Source organism: Pteropus medius, unplaced genomic scaffold, assembly GCF_902729225.1.
Source record: "Pteropus medius unplaced genomic scaffold, Ma_sr-lr_union100, whole genome shotgun sequence".
Classification (NCBI taxonomy): Eukaryota; Metazoa; Chordata; class Mammalia; order Chiroptera; family Pteropodidae; genus Pteropus; species Pteropus medius.
This window is the reverse complement of record NW_024348533.1, coordinates 1,870,208-1,885,531: the sequence shown is the minus strand read 5'-3', so window position 1 is coordinate 1,885,531 and position 15,324 is coordinate 1,870,208. Positions and strand designations below refer to the sequence as shown.

The 15,324-nt window shown below is 38.3% G+C and overlaps 1 protein-coding gene and 1 pseudogene across 1 annotated transcript in view; one reads left to right on the top strand and one right to left on the bottom strand.

The window, feature by feature from the left end:
- CHSY3 (chondroitin sulfate synthase 3) overlaps nt 1–15,324 on the top strand; it is a 221,962-nt gene that overhangs the window by 165,063 nt on the left and 41,575 nt on the right. The gene's annotated exons all lie outside the window — the stretch shown is intronic.
- Nucleotides 9,980–10,098, bottom strand: LOC120616748 (uncharacterized; annotated as a pseudogene).

The following is a 15,324-nucleotide window of genomic DNA, read 5'->3' as shown; positions in this document are numbered from 1 at the left end:
AGTTTTAAGATAGTTGACCCAAATAGCAACAATAACATTTCCAGCAGTTAAAAAGAGAAGGGTTATACTCCCACAGGCTTAAGCAATCACACTAATTATCTTAGAAGGGTTCACAAAAATGTGACAAGTGTGGAGTGCTAATTGTAATGTTCACTCTCTGATATGTTCAGCCTGTAAATACTGTTTTCTAGATCAGCACCATGCTTTTAAATATATTCTGAAAATAAGTTCGTCACTCTTTATATTCATTCTTCTGGCACGTCTGTTCCTGTGGACTAAACAAGAGTTCGTTTGAATCAAGGAGCAGGAAGATTTGTGGGCGGTATTAATCCTGTAACTTCAATAGCCTGGACCAGAAGCTTAATTGGCATATGCTTTTCTTCCTTCCCGGTGTAGTGGCCACTGTAGTTGACTGTGATGAATTATTCTACATCTGTGGGCAGTTGGCTGGTTCTAAGTGGAGTGATTCTTCCTGATTTCATTAGTCTATTGCTCCTCCTGAAATGGAGAGTTGCTACCTGTGTGGGTCACCTGAGATCGCACAGAGCCCATCTGTGCACGACTGGGATGAGCGCCATCTTGAAGGCAGTGCCAGCGATGGTCAGATGATTCGTTGTGGCTCTCCACGCCAAGTTTATTCAGAATCAGTTCTCCTGAAACAGTCAGCAGTACACTAAGGGACTTGACTGGCTTGCCCTGAGTAGAAATCACTTTCGGCTTTTGCTTAAATCACTTGAGTTGTCAAGAAATTAATACAGTCAAAACAGAATTGTTGACTGAGTCATGTTATATTTTTGCAACTTTGACAGACAATTTGGCATCATTTCAGGGGGAGACAGGCTACCGTTTGAAGGATGGTGGAGACAAGGCCGAGATAGCAATGGAGAGCATTCTTATTCCTTACAGTGTGTCCCTCCCTACCTAGCAACCTCTTGTCACTCAAGTACAGCTAGATGAGAGCATGTCAAGGAGAACACAGAAACCACATGACGTAGCATGATGAGAAAGCAGTGGGACACCTGCATGGGCACCATAAAGTCAGGAGCCCCTCTGGTGGAGTACAAGGAATGAGTGGGAGTGGAAGAGTGATGGGGTTGATGTGCCTCCAGGATGCAGAAGAACCTGAAGATATGTCATGTGTTAGTAATTTCTACATAAAGAATCATGCAGTTGTGGAACTTTGGTTATGGAAGGAATATTGGAAATAAAATTTTCCAGACTATTTAGTTTACAGCCAATAAAACTGAAGCCCAGAGAAGTTCCCTTGAGATCTCATGGCTCGATTGTGGCAGAGCTAAGAATAATTAATCCTTCTAGTATCAAACATACCATATTCGAATACTGATATTTGAAGAATACTGATATTTCTAGATCATTTTTCTTGGTGCTCAGAATAGTATCACTGCATTTCCACAAAATTCTTAGTATTAATGACTAACATTTTAGCTTTGTTTCCAACATATATGTAAATCAGGGCATTTGATGGACTTGCCAAAAAATCAGAATTTGCCAAACTGTTTTATCAGTAAACCAGGTTATTCTGTAGAGGCAGTTGACAGTACGCCTAGGATTATTGCCTATAGTAATAATCCACATTGTGATCCACATTGACTGTGGACGATTTCTCTGTATATGGAGAGGATAAATTGGAGCTTGAGAACCTGAGCTGCAAAATATGATACTTTACAGCAGTATTTTTGCAAATTACCATCAATTTCCTTTCTCCACATATAACCTTAAAATGAAGAATGGTGTTTTTCTTTTAATGGAGGTGAAATTTTCATCCCTAAACCATCCTGGGTAAATCACTTTGCTAAAGGGAGAGATACTCTAGCCAAGGGTCCATGAAACAGGAGCGCTGTGGTGCTTTGTATTCCAGATGTGTCATTAGGTGAGGCTGCAGTAATGAAAATCCTGCCAGATTTCCCTTCTTTCCTTTCACATACAGATGGGAGGAAGGGGAAAGATGACCAGAAGCCCAGTGCTGGCTTACATACTTCATGTCCCTGTGTCTAGAGTTTGCTTTCAAACTGGACACATCTTAATAATTACGTGGACAAAAGGTGTAAACAAAGACCTGGGAACACCAGGAAGTGTAGCGGTCCCATCTTTGACCCCTAGGCAAGGACGTCAGACCCTATCATTGAACAGGGAGGAAAACCAAGGTTTAGAGAGGAGACACGATTTTCCCAAGGTTGTATTTAGAAAATGGAACATGCAGGAGTCCGATTCTAGACTGTCTGACCCCAAAGAGGATGCTCTTTCCTCTATGCTTCCTTTCCTTATAGGTCAGCAGTTTCCAGACTGTTTGCACAAACATGCCATTTTTGGGCTGGAGTAAGGATTGAATGCTTGAGAAAAATGGAACTGTGCTAAATACCCTAGCTATTTCTTTGTGTAGTTGACTCATCATGTGGGTGTTTAGTGTGTGAAATGCTTTGGGGGGCCTCAGACCTCAGGGAGGAGCTCACTCCTGGCCTCTCATATGCCCTCCCATCTGGAGCAGCACAGACTCCCGAGTTTCCTTCTTTATTCCAGGCTTTTTTGTTTGACACATTCAACCTGATACTCAGGACTGAAGGAATTACCTTCCCCTGGTAGAGGTTCACTGCTTGTACTCTTGATTCATCATCCCTGTTGTTTCCTAAGTTAGGAAGCCCTGCTCAGCCTCTTGCTCCCGATACCGGCCCACTCACTTGGAGTCTTTCATTCTTGCTCTTTGCTGTTCTCACCCCCGCCAAGACCTCATCGCCTTTTGCTAAGATAATTTTTGAGACTTCCCTCAAATAACCCTACTTTGGCTTTTTTGTTTGTTTATTTATTTATTTTTTTCTCACATTACCAGCAGGGTCTCTTCCTGAAAAGCAAACCTGATCATAGAACAATGTGGACTTTTCCTGTGATGTCTCAGTTGCCTGTAGATAACATTCAGTCTTTATAGAATAATGTACAGTTATTCCTTGGGTTGGGGTGGGGGGGGAGATATTAAATCTCTCTTGAAAGAGAGACAGAGACAGATGGAAAGAGAGAGGAAGGGAGAAAGGGAGGGAGGAGAAAACAGAATATGACTGTCTCAGGGACACACTGTCCAAGGCTGCTGGTTGCAAAGGTCAACCACGTGCATGAACAAGGCCTGAGTCCAGGCACATGGATGAGACTGCTGGGAAGAAGAGCCTTCTTTTTCTATCTGCACAAAACTCCCCCACTTGCCAAGCCATGTGCCCACAGGGCTTTATCCATCTGGGGAGCAACACCTTTCAAAAATGTGCCCAGCTGCTCCGTTTGGACCAGCTGTGGCCTTGGCCATTTCCTCTGGTAGATTTGGTGAATCTCAGGAGTGGGGACTATGTCTTTAAAGTGCCTCCCTAACTCGAATGCGCATACGAATCACCTGGCGGTCTTGTTCAGATGCAGGTTCTGGGTGCTGGTACTGCTGAGCCCCACTTTGAATTGCAGGGTCCTCAGATCTGGTAGGGTTCTTAGCACAGAGCAGGGGCTCCATAAGTGGATGTTGACTAGTTGGGTAAATGGGAGGAAGGCGGGGATAGAGGGATCAAGCCGTGCTTCATACATACCGGAGATCTAAAGATCCATTTTTCTAATGTTTTTAGAGAAAAGATGCAAAGTAAAGATAAAATGATGGAGAACTGTGAATGTTTTTCCTTAGAGTAAATGTTTTTCACAATTTCAGGCCAGACTGTAGACCCATTAGCGGGGTTCTCTGTGTTTCTGGAGTGCTCAGAGCCTACCTGTAGCCCTCCTCCTAAACCATGGACACGTAAAGATCCAAGGAGTACATCTCATGTTATATAACGACTGTAAAATATTTGTATGCTGTGATGTTTATGTAATTTTTTGAAGAATTTCAAAACCATTCATTCCAATATTTACCTGTCTTCTATTAAGAAATCACAGAAATTATATACTTTGTCATTGATGATAGACAATAAGGGAAAAAAAACATTTATTTTGCTTCCGAATTGCTTATCTTACCTTGGAAATAAAGAAAATGAGGCTGCTGGGACAGATTAGGCTAAGTGAGGTGGAGCTGGTGATGGGCTGAAGCCAGAGCCTGGCCCTTCCAGTTCGTGGCTGAGTGACCCTGGTCAGTTTCCTCTGGGCCTCGGGGTCCTCCCCGCACAGTTCACCAGCCTGGCATGTATGTATCAAGTGCTTACTGTGTGTAAAGCCCCTGGATCTGAGGTAGTGTGAGTGAGTGCATTGAATTAGGTGACCACAGGTCCGTTTTCAGTTGTAAAGTCAGTAAGTCTGTGATTTGCCAAAATATACTTGAATGTCTGAATGAATAAGTAAATGAGTAAACAAATGAATGAGCGCGCGCACACACACACACATATATAAAATCAATCTATAATAACTAGTTAGGTACACTTCAATTTGTTGTTACTTTGTTATTCCCCGCCCCAACCCCATAATTATTGAATATATTTCTTCTTGGAGTTAAATTAGATCTTTTTTTTTTTTTTTTTTCCAATTTTAGGATAAGATTTGGGCAATGCAAAAGATTGGTCTGATCTAAGCTGAACTATTGCTTTGTGTGGCTGTTTACTTCTTAATGATGAAGACACTGGAAAGAAGAAAAAGTATACATTTTTGTTCTCTAACAGCCGGTGACAAGTGGCACCGAAGCAGCACTTGGTTTTCTAAGAACACTGTCTGGAAGAAAGTATTAGCATCTGTTTTCAGAGAGGCCTTCAGACTGCTCACAGGTGTGGGTACGCAACAGCCAGTGTTTGCTGCTAGGTTCAGGGTAGTGTGAATTACGTCACTTCCCAAGTTGAACAGTGTTTTCTGGGAAACTGATAAATATTTTGGCCTACCTAAATATTTAACAATCAAAAAAGAAAAAGTTATTGCCAGCCAGGATTAAGTTTATTAAAGTATAGTGTACTTTCCTTTCATGTCATTTATAAAAGTTCTTTCATACCAACATGCATTCCAAGCAGCATATAATGTGAGAAAATTACCTGCATAGATAGGCGCGTAGCTCATGTTTTTTGCTTTCGCATCAGGAGTAGTGAGAGGTGATGGTAATTGACCACATGGCAATTTTTCTGTGGTATTAGATGCTATCTCACCTTTAGCGTTCATGTACTTGGAACAGATATCCTGGAATCCATCCTACTGGCCTTTTCTTGAATTGGTAGGTGTGACCCCTACCCGAGAAAGTGCAGAATAAAAAAAAAGGTTAAAGGCTCACAGCAAAGAGAGCCACAAACTAAAATCATTTCCGTTTGATATTTATAAAGGAAAAGATTCATTTTATAGAGTTGCCAGTGTGTTAAATATAAAATTATAGTAATTTGAAAACATTTCTACTTAGCCCCATATAGGGAGACTCTTTCAGAAAGAGAGTAGGTTTTAAATTCACCATTTTCAATCTAATGAATATGCTGCTTTTTCAAATAAGTCTATTAGGGCACATTAGCTACTGCTCTTTCTCTTAAGTTCTCAAATGTTACTACACACACACACACACACACACAATGCACATAGTCACAATTAATACCATAAAATAGCTTGTAACACAGTGATGACAATTAATACAAACAAATGAAGAAACAGTTCCAAGAGCGGGGGTCGGGGGGCGGGAAGCATAAAATAGGTTAAATAATGTAAGATTCAGAAAAGTCATATGAAAAAATAGAAGACAGAATTTGCTGCATGGTTTATAAGTGATGTCAACAGGACGTGTGCCCTGGTGGCCAGCAGTGTCTCCGAGGGCTAAAATAGCCTCACTAAGCTGACCTCAGCTTGCGAGGTTCAACTTATATCTCCTGTCTTTCTTCTGTGTTCTCTGCCCTTACATTCCCTGCATGGGAACGCCCTTCTGAGAATGAACCAATGGTAGTGACCTTCATAACTGTGTCTGTAAAACAGGTGAAACTGTTTGTATCTTGCAAATTTATCAATGCTTCAATTTGCTAGAAAGTTTTTTCAGTAAGAATACCAAAATATGCATATTGAACGTTTCCTCTTCAAAAATGAAGCTTTTTAAATTTGACTCTAAGTGTGATTTCTCTCTCCTTATATGTAAGGCACCTCTCACATTTTGCTCTCAATGGCAATAAAAATTCTAGCGGAGAAAATGCTTGTTAAAAAAGAAATGGATTGAACGTCAGTCATGCTGCATTTTTCTTCTTTTCACTTCTTCCCTAGAGAATCAAAGAGAGCGAGGTTAGAAATGAAATGCTGAGCTATAAATAATAAAATTTCAATATAGAGATAGTGATGAACTCCAAATAAATATCTAATTTAAAGTGAGAGTAAGGAGTCAAAATTTAGCCTCTCGATCCCCATTCTGATCCTAAAGCTGTGCATGACTGTGATAGTCACTTGGGAACAGGTGTGTTTGCTTTTAAATGTGTTGAATCAGTGGTGGCAACACCAAAAGCAAAAGAGTTGAGGGATCCCAGAGGGTGTGCTGCTCTCTGAGGTTTCCTTGGATAGGGAGCCTAAGTTTTATATATTTTAAATCTCTCTCTTATGATTGTGCAAACTGGTCCCAAGAATATCGTCCCTCCCACTCTGTAGCTAATAAAACAGGCACAATTAATCAGCTCTTTTAAGCTAACTGAATGTAGCCTCCCAGCTCTCAAGGTGCCACCCTCAGACACTTTTTTAATATATTTGGTATTGGTCGTTATGATAACACCCTGGCTTTAGCTTTTGCATACCTTTTATATGTCCTTGTTTCTTGTTGTTCTTTGATGAATGCAATTCCAATTAATAATCACGGTCTGAGGATTTCACGTCTTCTTATCAGTACAGAGTCCCTAACACAGCATGGGTACTTGTTAAATATGTGTGTATTGATCTCTCGCTGAAAAGCCTCTGCTGGCTCATTAACCTCACCTGAGAGAGAAAGGCCAGTATGGTTGGGTGTGCAGGTTTGGTAAAAACATTGGTTCTTAGGCCCTAACATCAGATAATCTTGCTGCTCTGCTTGCAGATCCTTATGCAGCTTGTTGAGCTTGTGCTTCTAGTCATTAAGGTGCCAACTCTGAATCAGTGGAGCCATAATTATGCTTATGGCATTAAGCAGAACTTCCCAGGAAGAATGCTGCCCATCTGCCTTTTTTTTTTCTGTAGTGAGAAGATTGGTTTGTAATTTTGTTAGAGGAGGAGAGAATGAGAGGGGGGGGTGGGTGGGGAGGAGAGAGAGAGAGAGAGAGAGAGAGAGAGAGACCCTGCTCTGTCTAAAAGCTGAGAAGTGTGTGTTGATCTTATGAATTAATGATTTTATGTTTTTGCCCTGGTAAGCCAGAATTCTAATGGTCAAATTGTTCACATTTCATTCCTTAGCTTTTTTTTTTTTTTTGGTCATATAATTTAAGAGTAGCATGACCATAAAATAGATCACACAAACCAGGGCACTTTGAGATAAAAGGGGCACTTTTATAATTATCTAGGAATGAAAAGTACCATTGGGAACTGTGGGGTCACCTTGTCAGTATTGTCTCTTTTCCTTTAAGCTCTTACTTCACTTGCACACCACCTCTGACTGACTTCAACAAATGTATAAAAAAGGGCCTTGCTGTTGTTCTGCTGCTCTGCTAATGTTTTCTGGCTTTGCACCAACTGGAATATCTGTCAAAGAGACAAGAAAGATGTTGGCATCTCCTAGCAAAGACTGTATCTATTTTTCTCTGATACATAAGCAGATACTATCAGGGAATCTAATCTGAATCAAACAGCAGCTTTGTTTTCTAAGTGTATATTATCAACATACTCCGATAGACAAAAATGCTATATCACAAGACAGTGTAGTTCATGCCACATTTTTCTCTTGACTTAATCATCATGGACTCCACCTTTTACTAAATTTCAACCTGTTGGGAATTAAATCAATAATAATATTTCCAAAGTAGGTCCCTATTTTATGCCATACACTGTGACAGTTTTCAACATGATCTCTAATCATTAAAACAACCCACCCTGCAAGCTAAGTTGTCACAACCCCATGTGATATCTGCAGAAGAGTTGAGAGATTAAGACACTTGCCTACTCAGTGAACTGTAGATTCTGGGTTGCATCCTAGATCTCTGATGCTAAGCCAATATTCTTTCTACTAAACATTGATGTCTCTTTAATTAATAATTAACATCAACTCTCTAGAACATAATTATGTCTTGTTCTCAGTTATTATCTGATAGTTGTTTTCTGTAAATCTATGAATAAAATTATTTTATTTATGTTATTTGTATGAATAAAAGTATTTTATTTTTATTTGTATGTTACTTATGACTATTGTTAAGTCATAAATTAGGAACACTAGACAGTCACAAAATTCACAAGTACTCAGAATTAGGCAAATAGTTGAGAAATTGCCACTGATGAAATTGCTTACATAGCAGCAGTTACTTAAGAGTTAATCTGTCTCTGTGCTTTTACTCTGTGAAGATGAACTAACAAGGTTTTGTTCTATACTAAAGAAGATTATTTCAGAGCGTAGGATGCTTATTATGATTATACACTATTAGTGTTTTCAATGCTATAAATATATACTTTGAAATAACAGCAATGAGGTACAATTTCAGCACCTTATCAACCAAGAAAGGAAGTATGTACCTAAATTATTACCACCATACTGACAGTTTGCAACTTTAAATTGTTCACAAAGTTTGGAAGAAGTATATCCCAACTCTATCTTTATGAAGAATATAATACAAAAAGTAGTGTTTTCAGCTTGTTCCAAGAAAATGTTTTTAGTTCTAACAACGAACACTTACTGAGGAATGAAAATAGTGAAATCTCACCAAGTTTAAAAAAAAAATTCTCTTTCAAAAATTCTGCTCTCAGAGGTGAGCAAAGTTAAAAGATATTTCCTTAGCATCTTTATTTCTCATTAAAGGAAGAGCATGGGCACATGTATTGATTAAATGTAAAGTCCTTCCCCCTCTACCTTTTCAACACCTCTGCCTATGGAATGCTCAAGCGAAGTTATGGCTATTCTAGTTGGCCGGTACTCGAGGGAGATGTGCGCAGGCAAACTCTTACTTCCTCATTTCTAGGGATGCACATCTAAACTGGGGTGGACACAGGAGGTCAAGATAGTCCGTGTCAATTATGTGGAGGGTCCACAGCGTTTATTGTGTTATTCTCCACTATTTAGTATGTCTAAACTATAACAATGACAGATATCATCAATTTAGCTCAGATCCTCCTTTGACTGAAGGGCCTATGAGAGATTGATTGGGTCGAGATTTGACCTAACCTAAAATGCGGACTCGCTCAACAGGGTTGGTTAGATGAGGGCTTCCGAGCTCCCTACTCATGGTGTGCCGCTGGCCACACATGGTTAAGGGTCCCAAGCTTCCAGGTGAACAATGGAATCGCATCACTGCGTCACAGATGCTCCCTCTTTATATGGTGCAAATTATAACACACAAGAACTTCATTATCCTGTTCATCTTTCTAAGTTGCAAGATAGAATGATAATCTTCCCTCATGTGCTTATACATGTGCTATTTACAAAACTAATTAAATGTTTAGGCCTTTTTCCTTCTTTATAGATGCTGTGATGTAAATATACATAACAGTTTAGAAAATTGAATATTAAAATCATTCATTTTAATTTTGTCATAAATCATATTTTTCTTTTACATATTTTTTAAAATTTATTTTTTAATTACAGTTGATATGCAATAATATTACATTAGTTTCAGGTATATAGCATAGTGACTAGACATTTACATACCTTGTGATCACCCCAGGAGTCACCCATCTGACACCTATAACTATTCAATAGTTATACAGTATTATTGATAATGCTGTACTATACATCCCATGGCTATGTTTTAATATATATATATATATATGTATATATATGTATGTATATATATATACACACAAGCATATATGTATATATTTATTTATTTATTTATTTTTAGGCGAGGCAACCCTTGGTTGACCTCACAGATTTCAAGGACCTTGTCAGCTTACGGTTTATTTTTGACGCCTACAGCACCTGGTCTTCCTAGGTGGTCTCCCATCCAAGTACTAACCAGGCCTGACTCTGCTTAGCTTTCAAGATCAGACTGGATCGGACTTGTTCAGGATGGCATGGCCATAGAACCATGGTTATTTTTCAATTGGCAGTTTGCACATAAAAACATATTGTAATGGAAAGAACAAGATACAATCTGTCAGAAACTCTAACTCTGGAGCTGTCACCACCTATAGGAAAGCTGCAGACTCTAAGCCCTATTCTCTTTATTAGTAAAGTGGGGGTGAAACCACATCGCCTGATCACAGAGTGACCGCGAGACCCAATGAAAGAAAGTATGTTAATTTCATTCATACCGTTTATCCTAGTATGAACTTATTGTTAATCAATATATTCTTTTCCTTTTTGGCTTACCTGCCAGAATGTAATCTCTACAAGGGTGTAGACATTTGTACTGTTGTATTCTGGTGTTCCTATTAGCAGGCATTCGGGAAATGTTTGTTGAATTAATCAATTTTCCATTTCAATGATAAGCTCAGAGACACTCTCAAACAAGCATAGTTCCTCCTGGTACAGCCATAAATTCATCAGATATTCAGTTATTTAGATCATGGGGCTAATTCTGTGCTAGGAACTGGAGGTGCCACAGTGTGCAAGTTAAACAGGGTCCTGAACCTCAGTGTGTTCACAGTTTTGAACAAGGAGAAACATTAAAAACAACATAACAGCAATAAATTATTATAATGTAATATGATGTGATGCAATTATAAAATGACCCATTATTCTTGATATTTAGGCCACGGTGCCAAAATCCGAGTTGATATAAGTAGCTAGACCTTTTATTTTCCAATGGGGCTAAGTTGTTGTCTCCCTAAATCTTTCAACAGGAAGAGGCCCTTTGCTTTGATTTTAACCTTCCTCAAAGGACAAGTAGCAACTTCTTTCGTACCTGGTATTGTTAGTGATTCCTGCTGTTGTGAACCCTTTCTCAAGCTCTGGCTTCTGCCTCAACTGAATTTTTAAGAAGGCACATCTTCCTCCATGTCTGTGTTCCCCTTCCTTGTTCTTGTTCTCCACACTTTTGTGTAACTCTGTGCCTAATTCTATTTTGGCAATACAGCATTGGTCCCTAATTCTCCAAAGGTCCAGTTTCACCCTCTCTCTGCAGGACCTCATACTCTTACTGTAATTCAGTTTTCTTACCTTTACCCTTCTTTATTTGTTGAATTTTTCAGTAATCTATCTTAAAAATTGAGAGCCAGATCTCTATTGAGGGATGGCGCAGTTATCAGCCATTCAAAATCCTTCCGCAGGAACATTCTGTCTACCTCCACTCTGCATCACGTGCTTTCACATGGGTGCATGCATATGCATGTGCGTGGGGGTGCATATAAACCATGTGTGTATTTCCCCACAAAAGTATCAAAATAGCCAATGCAGTAGATAAGATTTATAGTGGACTATGTCCGCCATGAGAAATTAAACATGGAGAATTATTATTATGATAATGATAACTAATACATTGTCCTAGTTATTTTCACCAAAGAGAGTCAGTAGAAAATTAAAGCAAAGCAAAATAAAGCAAAGAAAAACTTTGTTAGTCAAAGTTTTCATCCTTCTAGAATAATAGGTGGCAGCTTAGGTTCATAAATATCATTTAAGTGCTTCTAAAATAATATTCATAGCAACTGATCATTTCTTTAGAAAAAGAATAAATTGATGAAGGAACAATGATGTTACCTGTCAAATAGTTATAAAGGCTTGGACACCTGCCCCCGCCCAAAAAGAATAAATTGAACTTGTAATATGTACGCTCTTTCAGAAAGAGAATAGGTTTAGGGTAGCGAGAATTAACTTGGCTAGTACAGATAGTCCAACGGTTCTCAACTGGAGGCCAGGAGACATTTGTAATTGTCACAATGGGGCGAGTGGTGGTGGTGGGGGGATACATCTAATCAGTAGAAGCCAAACATCCTACAATGGCAAGATATGATCCTCTCCCTCCCTTTCTCCCTCCTCTCTCTCTCTCTCTCTCTCTCTCTCTCTCTCTCAATCTCTCTCACACACACACACAATTTGCTAGCCCCAAATGTCAATAGTACCAAGGTTTGAAAACCCTGAGACAGCTTAACACAGGCTTCAGAATCAGACTTCTGTAGCCTTTCGCCAAAGACATCATAAAAGTTACAGTTAATATTTTCTAAGCCCCTTTACTAGATATAATTCACTTAGAAAATCTTTATTAGAAATTACCATGGGAGTATAAGATGCACCCCTTCTTGACTGCAACATAATTGGACATCTTAGAAAGATATGTTATTAGACTGAGTCCTGGGATTTTTATGTAAAAGATTATTTGGTCAGAAAAAGAGATTACATAGTCATTTACCAATTTACCAAAAGTTCCTCTTGGTAGACATAAGGAGGACTCATAGTCTCAGTGCTATGAAAAAGGCAAGAGTCAGAAAGTTTTAATAATTTTGCTTTCATTAAACTCCCAATCGTCTGTGTAATCATTGTGCAGATCACTTGTAATATGTTTTCTCCTAATCAGTCTTGGAATTGATCCTTGGTGGTACATAGACATGCGTGACCATTGGGTGGCCTTGGGTGCATGTGGGACACATCATTTATACATTTTAATTGTCAGGAAATTGGAATTAATTAATATTATTTCTTACTATATCTCAAAAACAGGTTTCAGAAAAAGTTAAGCACGGAGATAAGTTTATAAGGTAAAAAGATAGTGAAAGAATCTTTTATAGCAAGGTGACAACTTGAGAGACAACAGCAATGGAGAAAGCTGTTGAGGTTTGCCCCCAAACTATATTCCCTTTGTTTTGATTACCTACTTCCCCCCACCATGCTTCATTCTAATTCTTCATTTCAGCTGTTTCATAAAAACAATGCCAGATGATTATGATTAACAACTATTATTAAGTATTAGCATTACAATTTTAATAACATTTGTGCATCTGCTAAGTGCCATTTACTTACTGTTTTATTTATATTATTCATGAAGCATTGTTTTATTTATATTATTTCCACTAATCTTTCAACAACACAGTGAGATATGTTCCTTTTGTTATTGAAAGGGACAGTAAGGTTGAAAGAAATGATAATGCTTTCCTGGGATCCCAGAGCTTATAAGTGGCAGATGTGAATTCAAACCCAAGTTTTTTATCCTATACATGGCCTACGGTGCTCATCTCCAAGTTATTACTCTTCCAGTGTGCATGGTGATTTATTTTAATGTTTAAACAATTTACTTTGTTTTATTTCTTGTCTTCATCAGGAAAGTCTTAAGTTTTATGATAACTTTGGAAGGGGAGTCTTGGAAATCAAAATATAATATACAAGTTATTTATTTTAATAAGGCACTGAAAGGTTTCGGATTATTAGTTTGACATTGGCCGGTGACATTGGCTGGTGACACTCAAGACCGTGGAGCATTGTTGAGCCCATTGCAATCTTTAGTTCTGAGCTTATGTGATCTCCCATTAATGTGTATTGGTGACTTTTACTCCCTTAAAGAGGACCTTCACCTGCTGAGAGGAGAAACAACTGAATTTTAAAATGCTATTCCTGAAAATCATTGAATCATCCTGAAATCACTAATTACTATTACTACTACATTGATTTAAGAGCTTGTGTTTGAAGGATTTTAACTAAAAAGACATGTAATTTCATTTTTGTTTGCAACATTTATCTATACAAAGTGTCCTGTTTCCGTGTTTTTAATGGTAAGGATAACTGCAGTGTAGTTTCCTTAAAACAGGGAATAATTTAATTGCACAATCACCTCTGGTTTTATTTACTTAAGTGTTCTTTCACATTTTGTGTTTTTTCTCTTGATTATTATGTGGCATGTGGCTAAAAATTCATAAGCTACAAAAAGGTAAACAATGAAAAATGTTTCTGTCCAACATCAGACTCTAAAGCCCATTCCCCCAGTCAACAACATATTATGAATCTTATCTTTCCAGAAATATTCTGTGCAGGTAGATATAGATGGCTATAGACACGTAGGTACATTTATATCTGTATACATACATCTACATACACGTGTACATGCGTTCTCTTCTTTTGGGCTATAAATGTGACTATATATAAATTTTCTTCTGTACTTTAGTTTTCTTTCACTCAATATCTCTTAAAACATCGCACACTAACGAATACAGATTTACTTCCTTTTAAGAACTGCAAAGTGAATTGCTGAATAGATGATGAAATTTGTCTTGAGAAAATGAGACTGAGAAACATTTTAACTGCCTGAAATCAACTTTTAATTCCTTTTTCACATATTTTCATTTGTTTAATTTAACTTCGGAGCTCATGCCAATTATGTTCTTTCACAAATTTTCACTCTTTCAGATTCAATATTATTTGTTTTGTTGCCATCATTTTTCTCCACCTCCTCATTTCCCAATGAATTGGTTTCTCTGAATGTCAAAACTGTCACTGAAATGCTTTTCAGAAAACTCTCAGGCTTTGTGAGTAGTGTTGGACTCATTACTCACTTCTCTAGAAATAAGCTAGTATTTCTCAAGAGAGACAATATCTTGATGATATATTCGCTAATAAAGGTAAAAGAGACAGAAGATTATTTTGCTACTCTCATTAATCTTCAGACTCAGAAGAAATCAGAAAAATTCATTGTTATTTTGCTTATATAATTGTTTAAAGACAGTATATTACCAATAGACCAAAATGAAGAATGTTAATTTTTCTTTTGTTCTTCCAAATATTTATTGATGGCCCTCCATTTCCTAGGCGTTATGCCATGTGTTCAGGGTTCATTAAGACAAGTTCCAGACCCCCGCCTCCAATAAAACTAATAAAGGAGACAAATGGGTGAAAAATAATAGGACATGGTGTTGTATAACTAAGGTGTGCATTGGATACTGTGGGAATTGGAAGAGGCAGCCAGGTAGGGTCCAGGGAAGGCTTCGTGGAGAAGGTAATGCTTGATTTAAATCTTAATGGCTGAGAAGATGAAGCCAGATAGAGAAGGGATTAGAGGAGCAGTGATGCATGAGGGAGAAAGAAGTGGGAGGAAAGTTCAGGTAGAAGGAATTAACTCAATTCCAGGCAAGAGGCAGCATAATACGTTTGGGAAACTCTAAGAAATTTAGTATAACTGGAGTGGGTTGTGCATGTAATGGCCTCAAAGAAGTCCCAGGGACAGTCATGGATCCCCATGCTAAGGGATTCTGAGCAGCTGGAGTTTTGAGGCAGTAAGCGATAAGAATGGATTTTAACTCTGGCAGCTGTGTGGCAGATGGCGTCGACAAAGAGGACAGTGGACCATTTCAGAAGCTACTGAAATAGTACAGGCAAGAGCTGATGAGACA